At 33.2% G+C, this 10,115-nt stretch overlaps 2 long non-coding RNA genes across 2 annotated transcripts; one reads left to right on the forward strand and one right to left on the reverse strand.

Moving 5' to 3' along the window:
* The first annotated feature begins 999 nt into the window (after positions 1-999).
* LOC145335502 (uncharacterized) lies at positions 1,000-3,661 on the forward strand. The gene is made up of 4 exons (XR_013885238.1): positions 1,000-1,158; positions 1,525-1,585; positions 2,501-2,582; positions 3,222-3,661. It is a non-coding gene; the product is annotated as an uncharacterized LOC145335502 (long non-coding RNA).
* A 3,270-nt stretch (positions 3,662-6,931) lies between these two features.
* LOC145304051 (uncharacterized) lies at positions 6,932-9,540 on the reverse strand. Its single transcript, XR_013873964.1, has 4 exons — positions 9,281-9,540; positions 9,058-9,105; positions 7,400-7,546; positions 6,932-7,091 (listed from the first exon to the last, which is right to left on the reverse strand). It is a non-coding gene; the product is annotated as an uncharacterized LOC145304051 (long non-coding RNA).
* Positions 9,541-10,115: the final 575 nt, after the last annotated feature.

Below are 10,115 nucleotides of genomic sequence, written 5' to 3' on the forward strand. Positions count from 1 at the left end.
ATGTTTTTTCTTACTTTATAACACATGTCTGTTAATTATTTTTACATAATTAGTTAATTATTATTTTGATATTAGATATATTTCTTAACCTAAAATAGCCAAGTCTCAATAATATTAATTTCTCAACCTTTCCTTTTTCCACTAGCTAGCCTCGTTTCTTTCACCCCTCCCTCTTCTCACTATTTTGTCCTCTTCCTTTCCATATCCCCTCTCCCAACCAATCTCGTAGTAACCTCCAATTAGTCATGTTAACATCTTAAACTACACTAAATCCCCGTCGCGTCGACTACGCATAGTTTTATTTATCTTTAGAAGCGCGGCTTCTCTTTAATTTGAAAGTGTGTCTGTTTGTCTTTTGGAAATTCAATTCATTATATTTATTCAATACTTTCTTTTCCTTATTAGCCCGGCTACTAAAAAATTTCGTCCATTCAATTAATCTAAATCTCTGTAGGTCTGATTTATTGTGACTACGCGTCGTTTTCTATATCTTTAGCTGAAGCGCAGCTACTCTTCTAATCAAAAAGTCCGTCAATTTGTCTTTCGGAAACAAATTCAATTTATTTTAATACTTCCAATTATTTTTTCTTATTTGTACAGCAATTTTTTCTCAGGGATTTTTATCAAAACGTCTTAAAATGATTTTGGTTGAAGAGGGATGGTAATATGCTGTGCACGCCACTGATCAAAATATTTACACCAGATATCCTATTATATAAAGTAGTAAGCGTTTTATATATGTCCCGAAGGATCTCGCTAACCGCTGAACCGATATTGTTCTCCTTTACTATGAAGCTTCTTATAGGTCCTGGGAAGGTTTTAAACTAATTTTGGGGAGGGTGTCTTCATCCCCCTCAAAAAAAAAATATTTTTTTTACTCTTTTGAAACTTAAATTTAAAATGGGATGAGGTCGACTTTTCCTCCCCCCCTACCTTAAGTTCCACTAGAGGCTTATAGGGGCGTAGCCGCTAGTTACTCATATATCAAAAAAGAAATTATGTTTTTTTCTACACAAGAGTAGGTATAAAACTTAGTAAATGAAAATTGTTTTTAAATTTCAGGTGCTCTTAAGATAGAGGTGAAGTCTTATTAAAAATGTGTTTGGAGCCCAAAAAAATACGGATTAACAAAGTTCAACAATTTACAGATAATAACAGGTAAGAATACAGTCAACCTTTTTCAATTTTAAACAAGGATAACAACATCTATATGTAGCAAAGCATAAAAAAATCGTGGATGAAAATACGTAGATTTAAAGATTATTTGTTAAAATCTAGAAGGGGGGGGGGGTGTAAAATGAGGTGACTCATAACATGACATACCTGCAATTTTACCCCCCCCCCCCCTTCATTGGAGAAAACAAACATTTTTAAGATGACTGATAGACCAACGGTCAACGTAAATTACATAATTGAATTAACATATTATTACATAATTGAATTAGCATATTAACATATAGGATAACGCCAATATTCTAAAATATTCTTGGATTAAAACGATGTTATTTTTTTATGGTCATGTAGCTATGCTGTTTATGTCAGTGAAATCCACCGAAAATTATCATTTTGGATGCTAAAATATCAGGTAAACACTACATCTAAGGGAGGGGAGGGGGGCTGAGCGGAAGTGACTGAAACTAAAACTAAAAGTCAAAGGAACTCAACTAAATAAAGAGTTACAGCTCTGAGATTTGGCATGGTTGTTGCTTGAAAGAGGAGCAATATGGAACTGTGAAGAAACAGCGGCGGAACCGCCTCTCCCGCCGAAAACCGCCGTTTCCCGCCAAACTTTTGTTTGCCCATTCTCGCCAAATGCAAATATAAGGAACGGCAGGAAAGCGGAAGGCTGCTAATGCAGGAGAAGAGAAGTGAAGCTATACTAGAAGTATGATGCCGTTTCTTAAATTTGCACTTGACGCTTGCAATTTTTCTTTAATATTGACATGTTTGAAATATAAAGCAGCTAGTGAAAATATAAGGGAAATTTTATAAAAAAAAGTTTATCTCAGATAATTGAAAATTGTCCAATTTGGCAAGAAAAGGCAAAAAAAATTCGGCGGGAAACAGCGGTTTTTAGCGGGAGCAACGGTTCCGCCGACGTTACTTCATAGTTCCATATTGTACCTCTTTAAACAAAACTGCCATGCTAAATTTTAGAGCTTTAACTTTTTATTTAGTAGAGTTCCTGTGACTTTTAGTTTTGGTTTCAAGAAGTGCCACTTCCGCCTTATCCCGTTTAAACAAATTTAGCCCCGGAACCTGGAAACCTATCCCAAAAATCTTAAAACTTGGGGAAATCCTTTCAGTCCAAAGATAAAGCCTATACACCAGGTTTACGCAAATGTGTGAAAACTCCCCCCCCCCCCCCCTGTTTATTTTATTATTTCATTTAAAGCTTTTAATTTTCATATTACAATACTTGTTTAACTTTTAAGTTTCGCCAGATGAAAATGAATGCCATGGAAACAGTTTATTGAATTAAAATATACAATTTTTTAAGGTTACATATCTCCATGCTGATGAATATGACTATCGCCAGTCGAAACTAACAAGAATATTAACATGGAATAATAAAATCTCAGGTATACTTCTTACTTTTAATAAGAGATGAAAAATGTCTCTGACTTTGAATTGCAGGATACTAAAAACTAGCAAAACTTTAAATACACAAAAGGATTCCGTTTAAGGACTTGATTAAAGAGATGCTTTATTTTAAATATTGTACCTTTTTGTTCTAGGAATCATTGCTCTGAAATGAGCTTAGGAACTTTTTGTTATCAGTATTAGATTTGCTATGCTTTCAAAATCATACCTTATTGTAACAGGGATCATCATATAAAGTTTGAAATCAATAGCACAATTCTATCATGCCTAAATAAGCAAAAGTTGCTAGCCGTTACTTCCGAATGGACGATCAGATCATAATTATAGTAAAGCCTCGCTTTCGAAAAACGTTACTTTCACTTCAATTTAAGAAAGATGGCAAAAAAATATTTCGGATCGTAATTTTAAGAATTAAAAATAATCACAAAAATTAATTGGTGCTAGTTTGACTTTCTTGTATGTATGGGAGAGGGGGGACATATAGGAAGGTGAATCCACCCCTCTGACAATACACTTAACTCAATTTGAGTTTAAGGCGGGTATCAACCATTCGACAAAACCCTGAACACGCCACTAATTGAAAGTTTTAGATTTTTAAGAATTTTTATATTTTTCAGGAAAGTACCTATGAAGTATGAATATTTCTTCTAACTGTTTAGCTGAAAATGTGCAATGTCAAGATGCTTACGAGATCCTAGTGGAGATCCTGTTGCTTTTAAAGGAATAAAATAAAAAAGGAAGGGTAGAAATTCACTCCACATTTTTTTCTTTCTACTTTGAGGGTGTTGCCACCATCCAATGAGAGAACGCTACTAGAATAAAAATTTTCCTCCACAAAATTTTTGTCTTGTTAGATAGATACTTTTTCTTTTAAAAATAAGTTTATGGTAGTGAAAACCTGGTCCTCCCTTTCCCCTGTAATTATCGTTTTATATTGTTATACTTTTACTATATTTTTTGTTAAATTAAAACTTAAGTAGGTATACAATCTATTTGTTATTGTTGTTTTATGCTTTGAAATAAACTAGTTAATAAATTATACCTAAACATTTCAAAACTTTTGTAGTTGATGTGTAACATACTTTTTACTTACGTTTGTTTGATGATATGTTTCTTTTTAGTAACCAAGCTACTCTATAATTTGAAATGTCCGTCTGTCCATATAAAACATTTTTTTGGAAACATGATTTTTTTTCTCGATTTTCTTACATACAAAATGCTTTTCTCCATGTCCATATTATAAACCAAGATTTTTTGTGCTTTACCTCTTATAAGTGTTGTCATCCTTGTTAAAACTTATTTAGATCACAAAGTGGAATAGTTTTTTTCAATTTCAGTATCACTTAAACCTTTTTAAAAATTTAGCAATCACCAACTTTAATAGATTTAGAATCATAGGGGTGTAAAAGGGATTTTCCCACCCTCCAGTCAAAATTAAATGCGGTGATACACCCCCCTTTGTGCAACTACTTCTAAATTATGGGATGCTTTTTTGTCTTTTGAGTGTATGGGTAGTCTTCAAGGGGGTGTATCCCTAACCTAGCACAAAAATACACTTGTATTATTTGTAATAAACACTTCTAAAGCTCGTACCCCCTACAAACCCCTCGATTTTGGATTAAAAGTGTCAAAATTTCCACACATCTGACGGACAAAGAAACCACACTGAAAAATGAATTAATTAACACATTATTTTCAAATCTCGACAATTATTATCCTATTTATAAAGAAGTAAACTTGTTTTGTCTGTAGCAAAGGGTCTTGCTAACCGCATAACCGATTTTGTTCTTTACAGTAAAGCTTCTTATAGGTCTCTGGATGGTTTTAGACAATTTAATTTTCATATCTATGTTTAGCTACGATTGTAGAGTTGATACACTTTCTAAATTGTTATAAAATGTTATAGGAATCATCATGCAGAGTTTGAAATTGATAGGTCAATTCTAACTAATTCTAATTAACGAAAATAGTTACGGCAGACCGACCTACCCTAATTATAAGAACCATCATCAAAGTTTTTAATCAATAGGATAATTTTAATAATTAGATCATACAAGAAATGTTGTCAAAAACAGTTAAAAATAAGCATGTTTGAAATGGATGTACCGACTTTCTGGTAACGATTAAAGAGTTGCTATGCTTTTAAATAAGTTCCTAACTGTTAAGGAATCATCATGCAGAGTTTATAATCGATGGACAATTTGCCTTGATCAAAGAAAAGAGCTAACCGTTATGGACGGCCGGACCAACCCTTATTATAGATAAGCTTCGCTTTTAAAAACCACGGTTATAAATAACAATATAACGTAGGTAAAAATTTTTGTAAAAATATTTAGGTTAGCAATCCTAATCGTGGATCGGGAATCCGCCCAATTTTTGAATCCGGATTCTAGGGTTGGCAATCCGAATCTGGAATCCGCCAAATTTTCGGCCAATTTTGGAATCTGAATCCAGAATCCGTTTTTTTAATAGCAGATTCCAGATTCTTATTTGGTAGGCTAAAATTAGCGTCTTGAGTTTTTTCTTTCAGCTCCTCCTCTTTGAAGGCAAAGATTTTCATCAGTATATATAATATCTTTTAAAATCTGGTTCGATTCTCGGAAGTGAATTATAGAGAACACCAAGAACATTGATTTTTAGGACATTGATATGTAGCACTTAATTTAAAAAAAATTAAAATCCTTTTAAAATATTGCTAGAATCCCGAATCCGGAATCCGCCAAAAATAAGAATCCGGAATCCGCCACTTTTTTGACGGTTTCTTTAAGAATCCGGAATCCGAATCCGGCCCAAAAAATCGACGGATTGCCATCACTACTGGATTCCGTTTTTAATAGCGGATTCGGATTCTAAATTGTTAGGCTTTGAGTTTTTTCTTTCAACCCCCTCTCTTTGAAGGCAAAGATCACCCCCCCCCCCCCCCCATCTCTCCTCACCTACACAACCATGAAATAGGAGAAAACTACTTATGAAAATATGAAAAAAACGCATTTTTAGATACTTCCCAGTACCCGGTAAAATTTAATCCCTTTATTTATTTTATTGCTAGAATCCGTCAAAAAATAAGAATCCGTTTTATTTTTGACGGATTCTTGTAAGCATCCGAATCCGGGCCAAAAATTCGACGGATTGACAACCCTAAAAAATATCTTTTGAAAATTAAGAATAATCAAAATACCTAAGTTAAATTTTTAAATGGTTTCAGGAACTTTCCGACAAAGTTTGAATTTTATAGAACAATTCTAACATAACCAAATGACATATCACAGATGATCTTTACACAAAGGCAGACCAATCTAATTATAGACTAGCTTCAATTTTTTAAAAAAATCTTTGAATTTGAGGTTAGCTAATTAGTTAATTAGCCTCGGTTATACTCTAAATTGACAGGATACTCTTATTTTAGTGTAACTCTGAACCAAATTTGCAGCATTATATGGTCAAATACCCTTTAGTTAACCAATCCATTGATTGCATGATCAATGTCAGGAAGTCCTAACTGTGCATGGTAATGAGTTGTGCTTTTTCTGGGCTAAGACATTTCCCCTACTTTAACTGATTATGTCGCCACCTGATATAGAAGTGAGAACCATTTTAACGTCTTTAAATATAACGCAGTGTTTAGGCGAGCGGAATAGCTACGGTTAGTTAGATTTTGAATTAAGAAATATAAATATCAAAAGAATTTAATACCTAGCAACTTTTTATTTATCTGATATTTGTTAGTTGGCAATGTTGTTTATCAAACAAGGATGACAACATACATAAAAGTAAAGCTCTGAAACGGTAAGACAAACGAAAATTAACACTTGTAGAGTGTCATCAGAACTGATTAAGCAGAATATAAATGTTTAAAAGTCAAATCAAAATTGTAAGGAAAGTTGTTTAAAAACTAATTAAATACAGGATATAGTTTCAGGACATACTTACATTTTTAGGACTTGGCTATAGAGATGCTTTGGTTTTAAAATTGTTCTTTGTTGTAATAGGAATCAGTATTCCAAAAATCAGATCAATCGGATAATATTATCACATAAAAATTTGTCGTTAAAAAAGTTGGGTTTAACCCCTTTCGTGACAACTCCTCTTGAGGAGCGTTTCGTCGTATTTTCTCAATGGCTTTTTATAGGTTATTTTAGGTCAGGTGATTGTCCCACATGGGTAGGCAATTAGCCCCGCAGGGGCTAGAAATAGGACAAAAGCTACTGTGAAAATACTAAGAAACGCATCTTCAGAGGCATTGCCACGAAATGAACCAGTAGAAACAGACTTTATAAATACCACTTAGTATTAGAGTAGCTACACGTCTCATAAAACTGAATACGACTATCCTTACAAAATATTTATTATAAAAAACATAGGTTTACATCAATGGATCTAAAATGTGTAAAATGATCTATGAAGAAACATTAGAAGTAGCCAGGATCATACAATTATACCATGACGAAGCAGATCTCCTAGATTATTAGGTTGTCTCTCAGCTCAATCTAAATAAATTAAATAGATATATTTCACAAAAGTGATGGAAATAGGTAAATGTTAATGAAGATACAAGTTTCCATTTTGTGTATATAAGAAAGTGAAAATCCATTTAAAACATTAAGAAATGAATTGTTTATAAGGTTGATTTTTGTTCCACACATGATGGTTTTTCTTTTATTTTATTATTGATTAAAGGTGTGCCATATTATTACAATCTTGATTAGGCCATTTACTTAACTTTATTAATTACACATCCACCTCCTACAAAAAAATTTGTATTTGGTATTTAAAAAAGGTACAGAATACAGTATACCTAAAATTCAATTGCTGGATTTCTTTCCAATAGCAGGCTTAGGTCAAGTAGTTAACTAATTCTTGTGATAAGTAGGCTCCAATAGTTGGTCACTCCATTAAGCCAGGTGGTGAAAGGATTGTATGTACTGTATACACATCTGATCCCCTTAATAGTTCAATATTAGTTTTAACACAGAAACAAAAGGCAACCATTTAACATCCTTGAATAACTTAGATTTTTCGGAATTTTAAAAAAGTTTGTCTTAATGATTTCAAGGAAAAACAGTGCATGGTAAAGAATTGCACCTGTTTATGGGCCAAGGCATTTCCATTACTCTCATTATCAGTGTCACGTACTTCACATAGCAGCATTAGGTACCATTTTAAATGCTTTACTGTAAAGTAGTTATGACCTAGAACCCAACAGCAAGCAGGCACGCTATATTTACGCTAATGTTGCGGGTTGTATTATAAGAAAATCATATAAAAATTGAAAATCTAATCTTAAATTTTGGCGGGCACAAAAAAAAATATCAATAAGGGTAGAAATGCTTACAATCTTTTTATCTGTACCAAAATACCTTGTTAGTTATAAATAAGAGTAGGGGAAATGTCTTGTCAATGTTCGTTTGCTTTAATCTTGTCATACTTATGATTTTATTATGCTATACGCTCAGAAAAGGGATGAGACAATAAAGGGGGGAGGAGGATGTGTCACTTTTTGAAACCAAAAGTAAATCGTGCATGATCTCAGCCCATAATAGAGTTATAACTCTAAAATTCGGCACTGCAGTTGCTTTTGTGGAGAACAATGTGGAACTGTGAAGAAACGGCGCCGGAACCGCCGAATTTTTTTGTCAATATGTCAATATTAAAAAAAGTGTCAAGTATCAAGTGAAAATATAAGCGAAATTTTTATGGAAAAAAAAGTTTATCTCAGATGATTGAAAATTTTCTATTATGGCGAGAAAAGGCAAACAAAAATTCGGCGGGAAACGGCGGTTTTCGACGGGACCGGCGGTTCCGCCGCTGTTTCTTCAAAGTCCCATAATTTTCACCACAAAAGCAACTGCTGTGCAGAATTTTAGAGCTGTAACTCTTTTATGGGCTGAGATCAATCACATTTTACTTTTGATTTCAAAAAGTGGCACATCCGCCTCCCCCCTTTATTTAAATCACTAATGATGTTTGACAAAATTATCCCTTCTGTTGATTACAATTAGTTGTTGAAACGTTTAGACACTCAACTTAATGAACAAACCATCATAATTCAATAAAAGTTCCCAAAGTTGGTAAGCTAACAAAAAGAAAAAAGTATCATAAAACTTCAGGGGCCAGTGACAAAAAAAACGAAATTCCCTCCCTGTATACGCTAGAATTAATTTTAAAATATTGTTTCCTAGTCCAATTAACCATTTAACAAGAAAACTAAAAGGAGGGAACAATTATAGCCAAACTTAGCCTGACAAAGCTAGTCAGCCGTAGCCAAAATGGCTTGAATTTAGCCTAGATCAGCCCCAATATATGAATTCAGCTGTAGCTGTCTATCCAAGCTTTTATTCATAAGTTTCAAGGCCCGACAATATATGCCATTTCCATGATACCATTTCTTAGAGAAACACGTATCTCGGGGTTATTTGAAGACTAGCTTCCCTTCTAAAAATTAATATTTCTCACCTAATTTTGTATAGAATTCCTCTTAAAATTTGCTTTACGTTTTCCATCCTGAAAGAAAAGAATTTTTTTATTTTAATACTTAGCTACAATAGTCAAATTTATATCAAAATACTTAATGCATTTATAAAAATTATTATTTCTCTCTAAGTCACACATTTCCTTTTTCTTTCAACTTCAATGATTCCTTTTGAATTTTTTATTTTAAAATACATTCTAGTATTACCTGCCTTTTTGGTCCTTGTAGCGACATCGACTCATTAAATTCTACTAATTCATTCCGCAGGCCCAGTGGCCAGTGTTACTGTTTCAGCGAAGAATACAAACTCTCAAACACATGCACATACATAAACACACACACAACCACACACACACATACATACATACATACACACACATTTAACTTAAAACTTTGTGGGAGAGTATTTCATCTTGATGCAAATAAATTAAAATAAAACCTTGTTTTGGTTAAGTATGCGATCGTCTGCTATTTTAATGCCAACTAAACTTTCTCCATGACGTATTAATATCAAATATGCGTACGGGGACAAATTTTCTCTGTAAATATTTTCCTTTATAATTAGATATGTAACAAATGTTTAATTAGATTTTCAGCAATGTCTAGAAAGTATTTTGACAGAACCTCCGAAAAAACACATTACAATTTATTAGTACTACGTTATAACAATAGTATTTCAGCAACCTTTACACGCATCCTGGTGTAAGGCAGGGGTATTTGAATATTTTAGGGAACCACTCCTTTGACGTCACTAATTAGCCCAGATTGCATGGTTTTTTGCCATAAACAGCATTATCCAGTGGAATATCTTAAATTTGTTTAAGTTATTCATAATGTATATACTTGCACCTTTGAAATAAAATCATATTATATTGAACCTATATTCGCCCTTTAAGAAATGTTGTCGATATATATATGCTAATGATATTGATTCACCCCTACCTCGCCCCCCCTAGTTTGAAGGTTGACCGTTACGATACAAATATTGACCCCTCCCCTCCCCCCCCCCACCCAAGAAATAACAATTCAAAACATATGGAAA

This window comes from Acartia tonsa, chromosome 13, assembly GCF_053477335.1.
Source record: "Acartia tonsa isolate MP-2025a chromosome 13, ASM5347733v1, whole genome shotgun sequence".
Lineage (NCBI taxonomy): Eukaryota > Metazoa > Arthropoda > Copepoda > Calanoida > Acartiidae > Acartia > Acartia tonsa.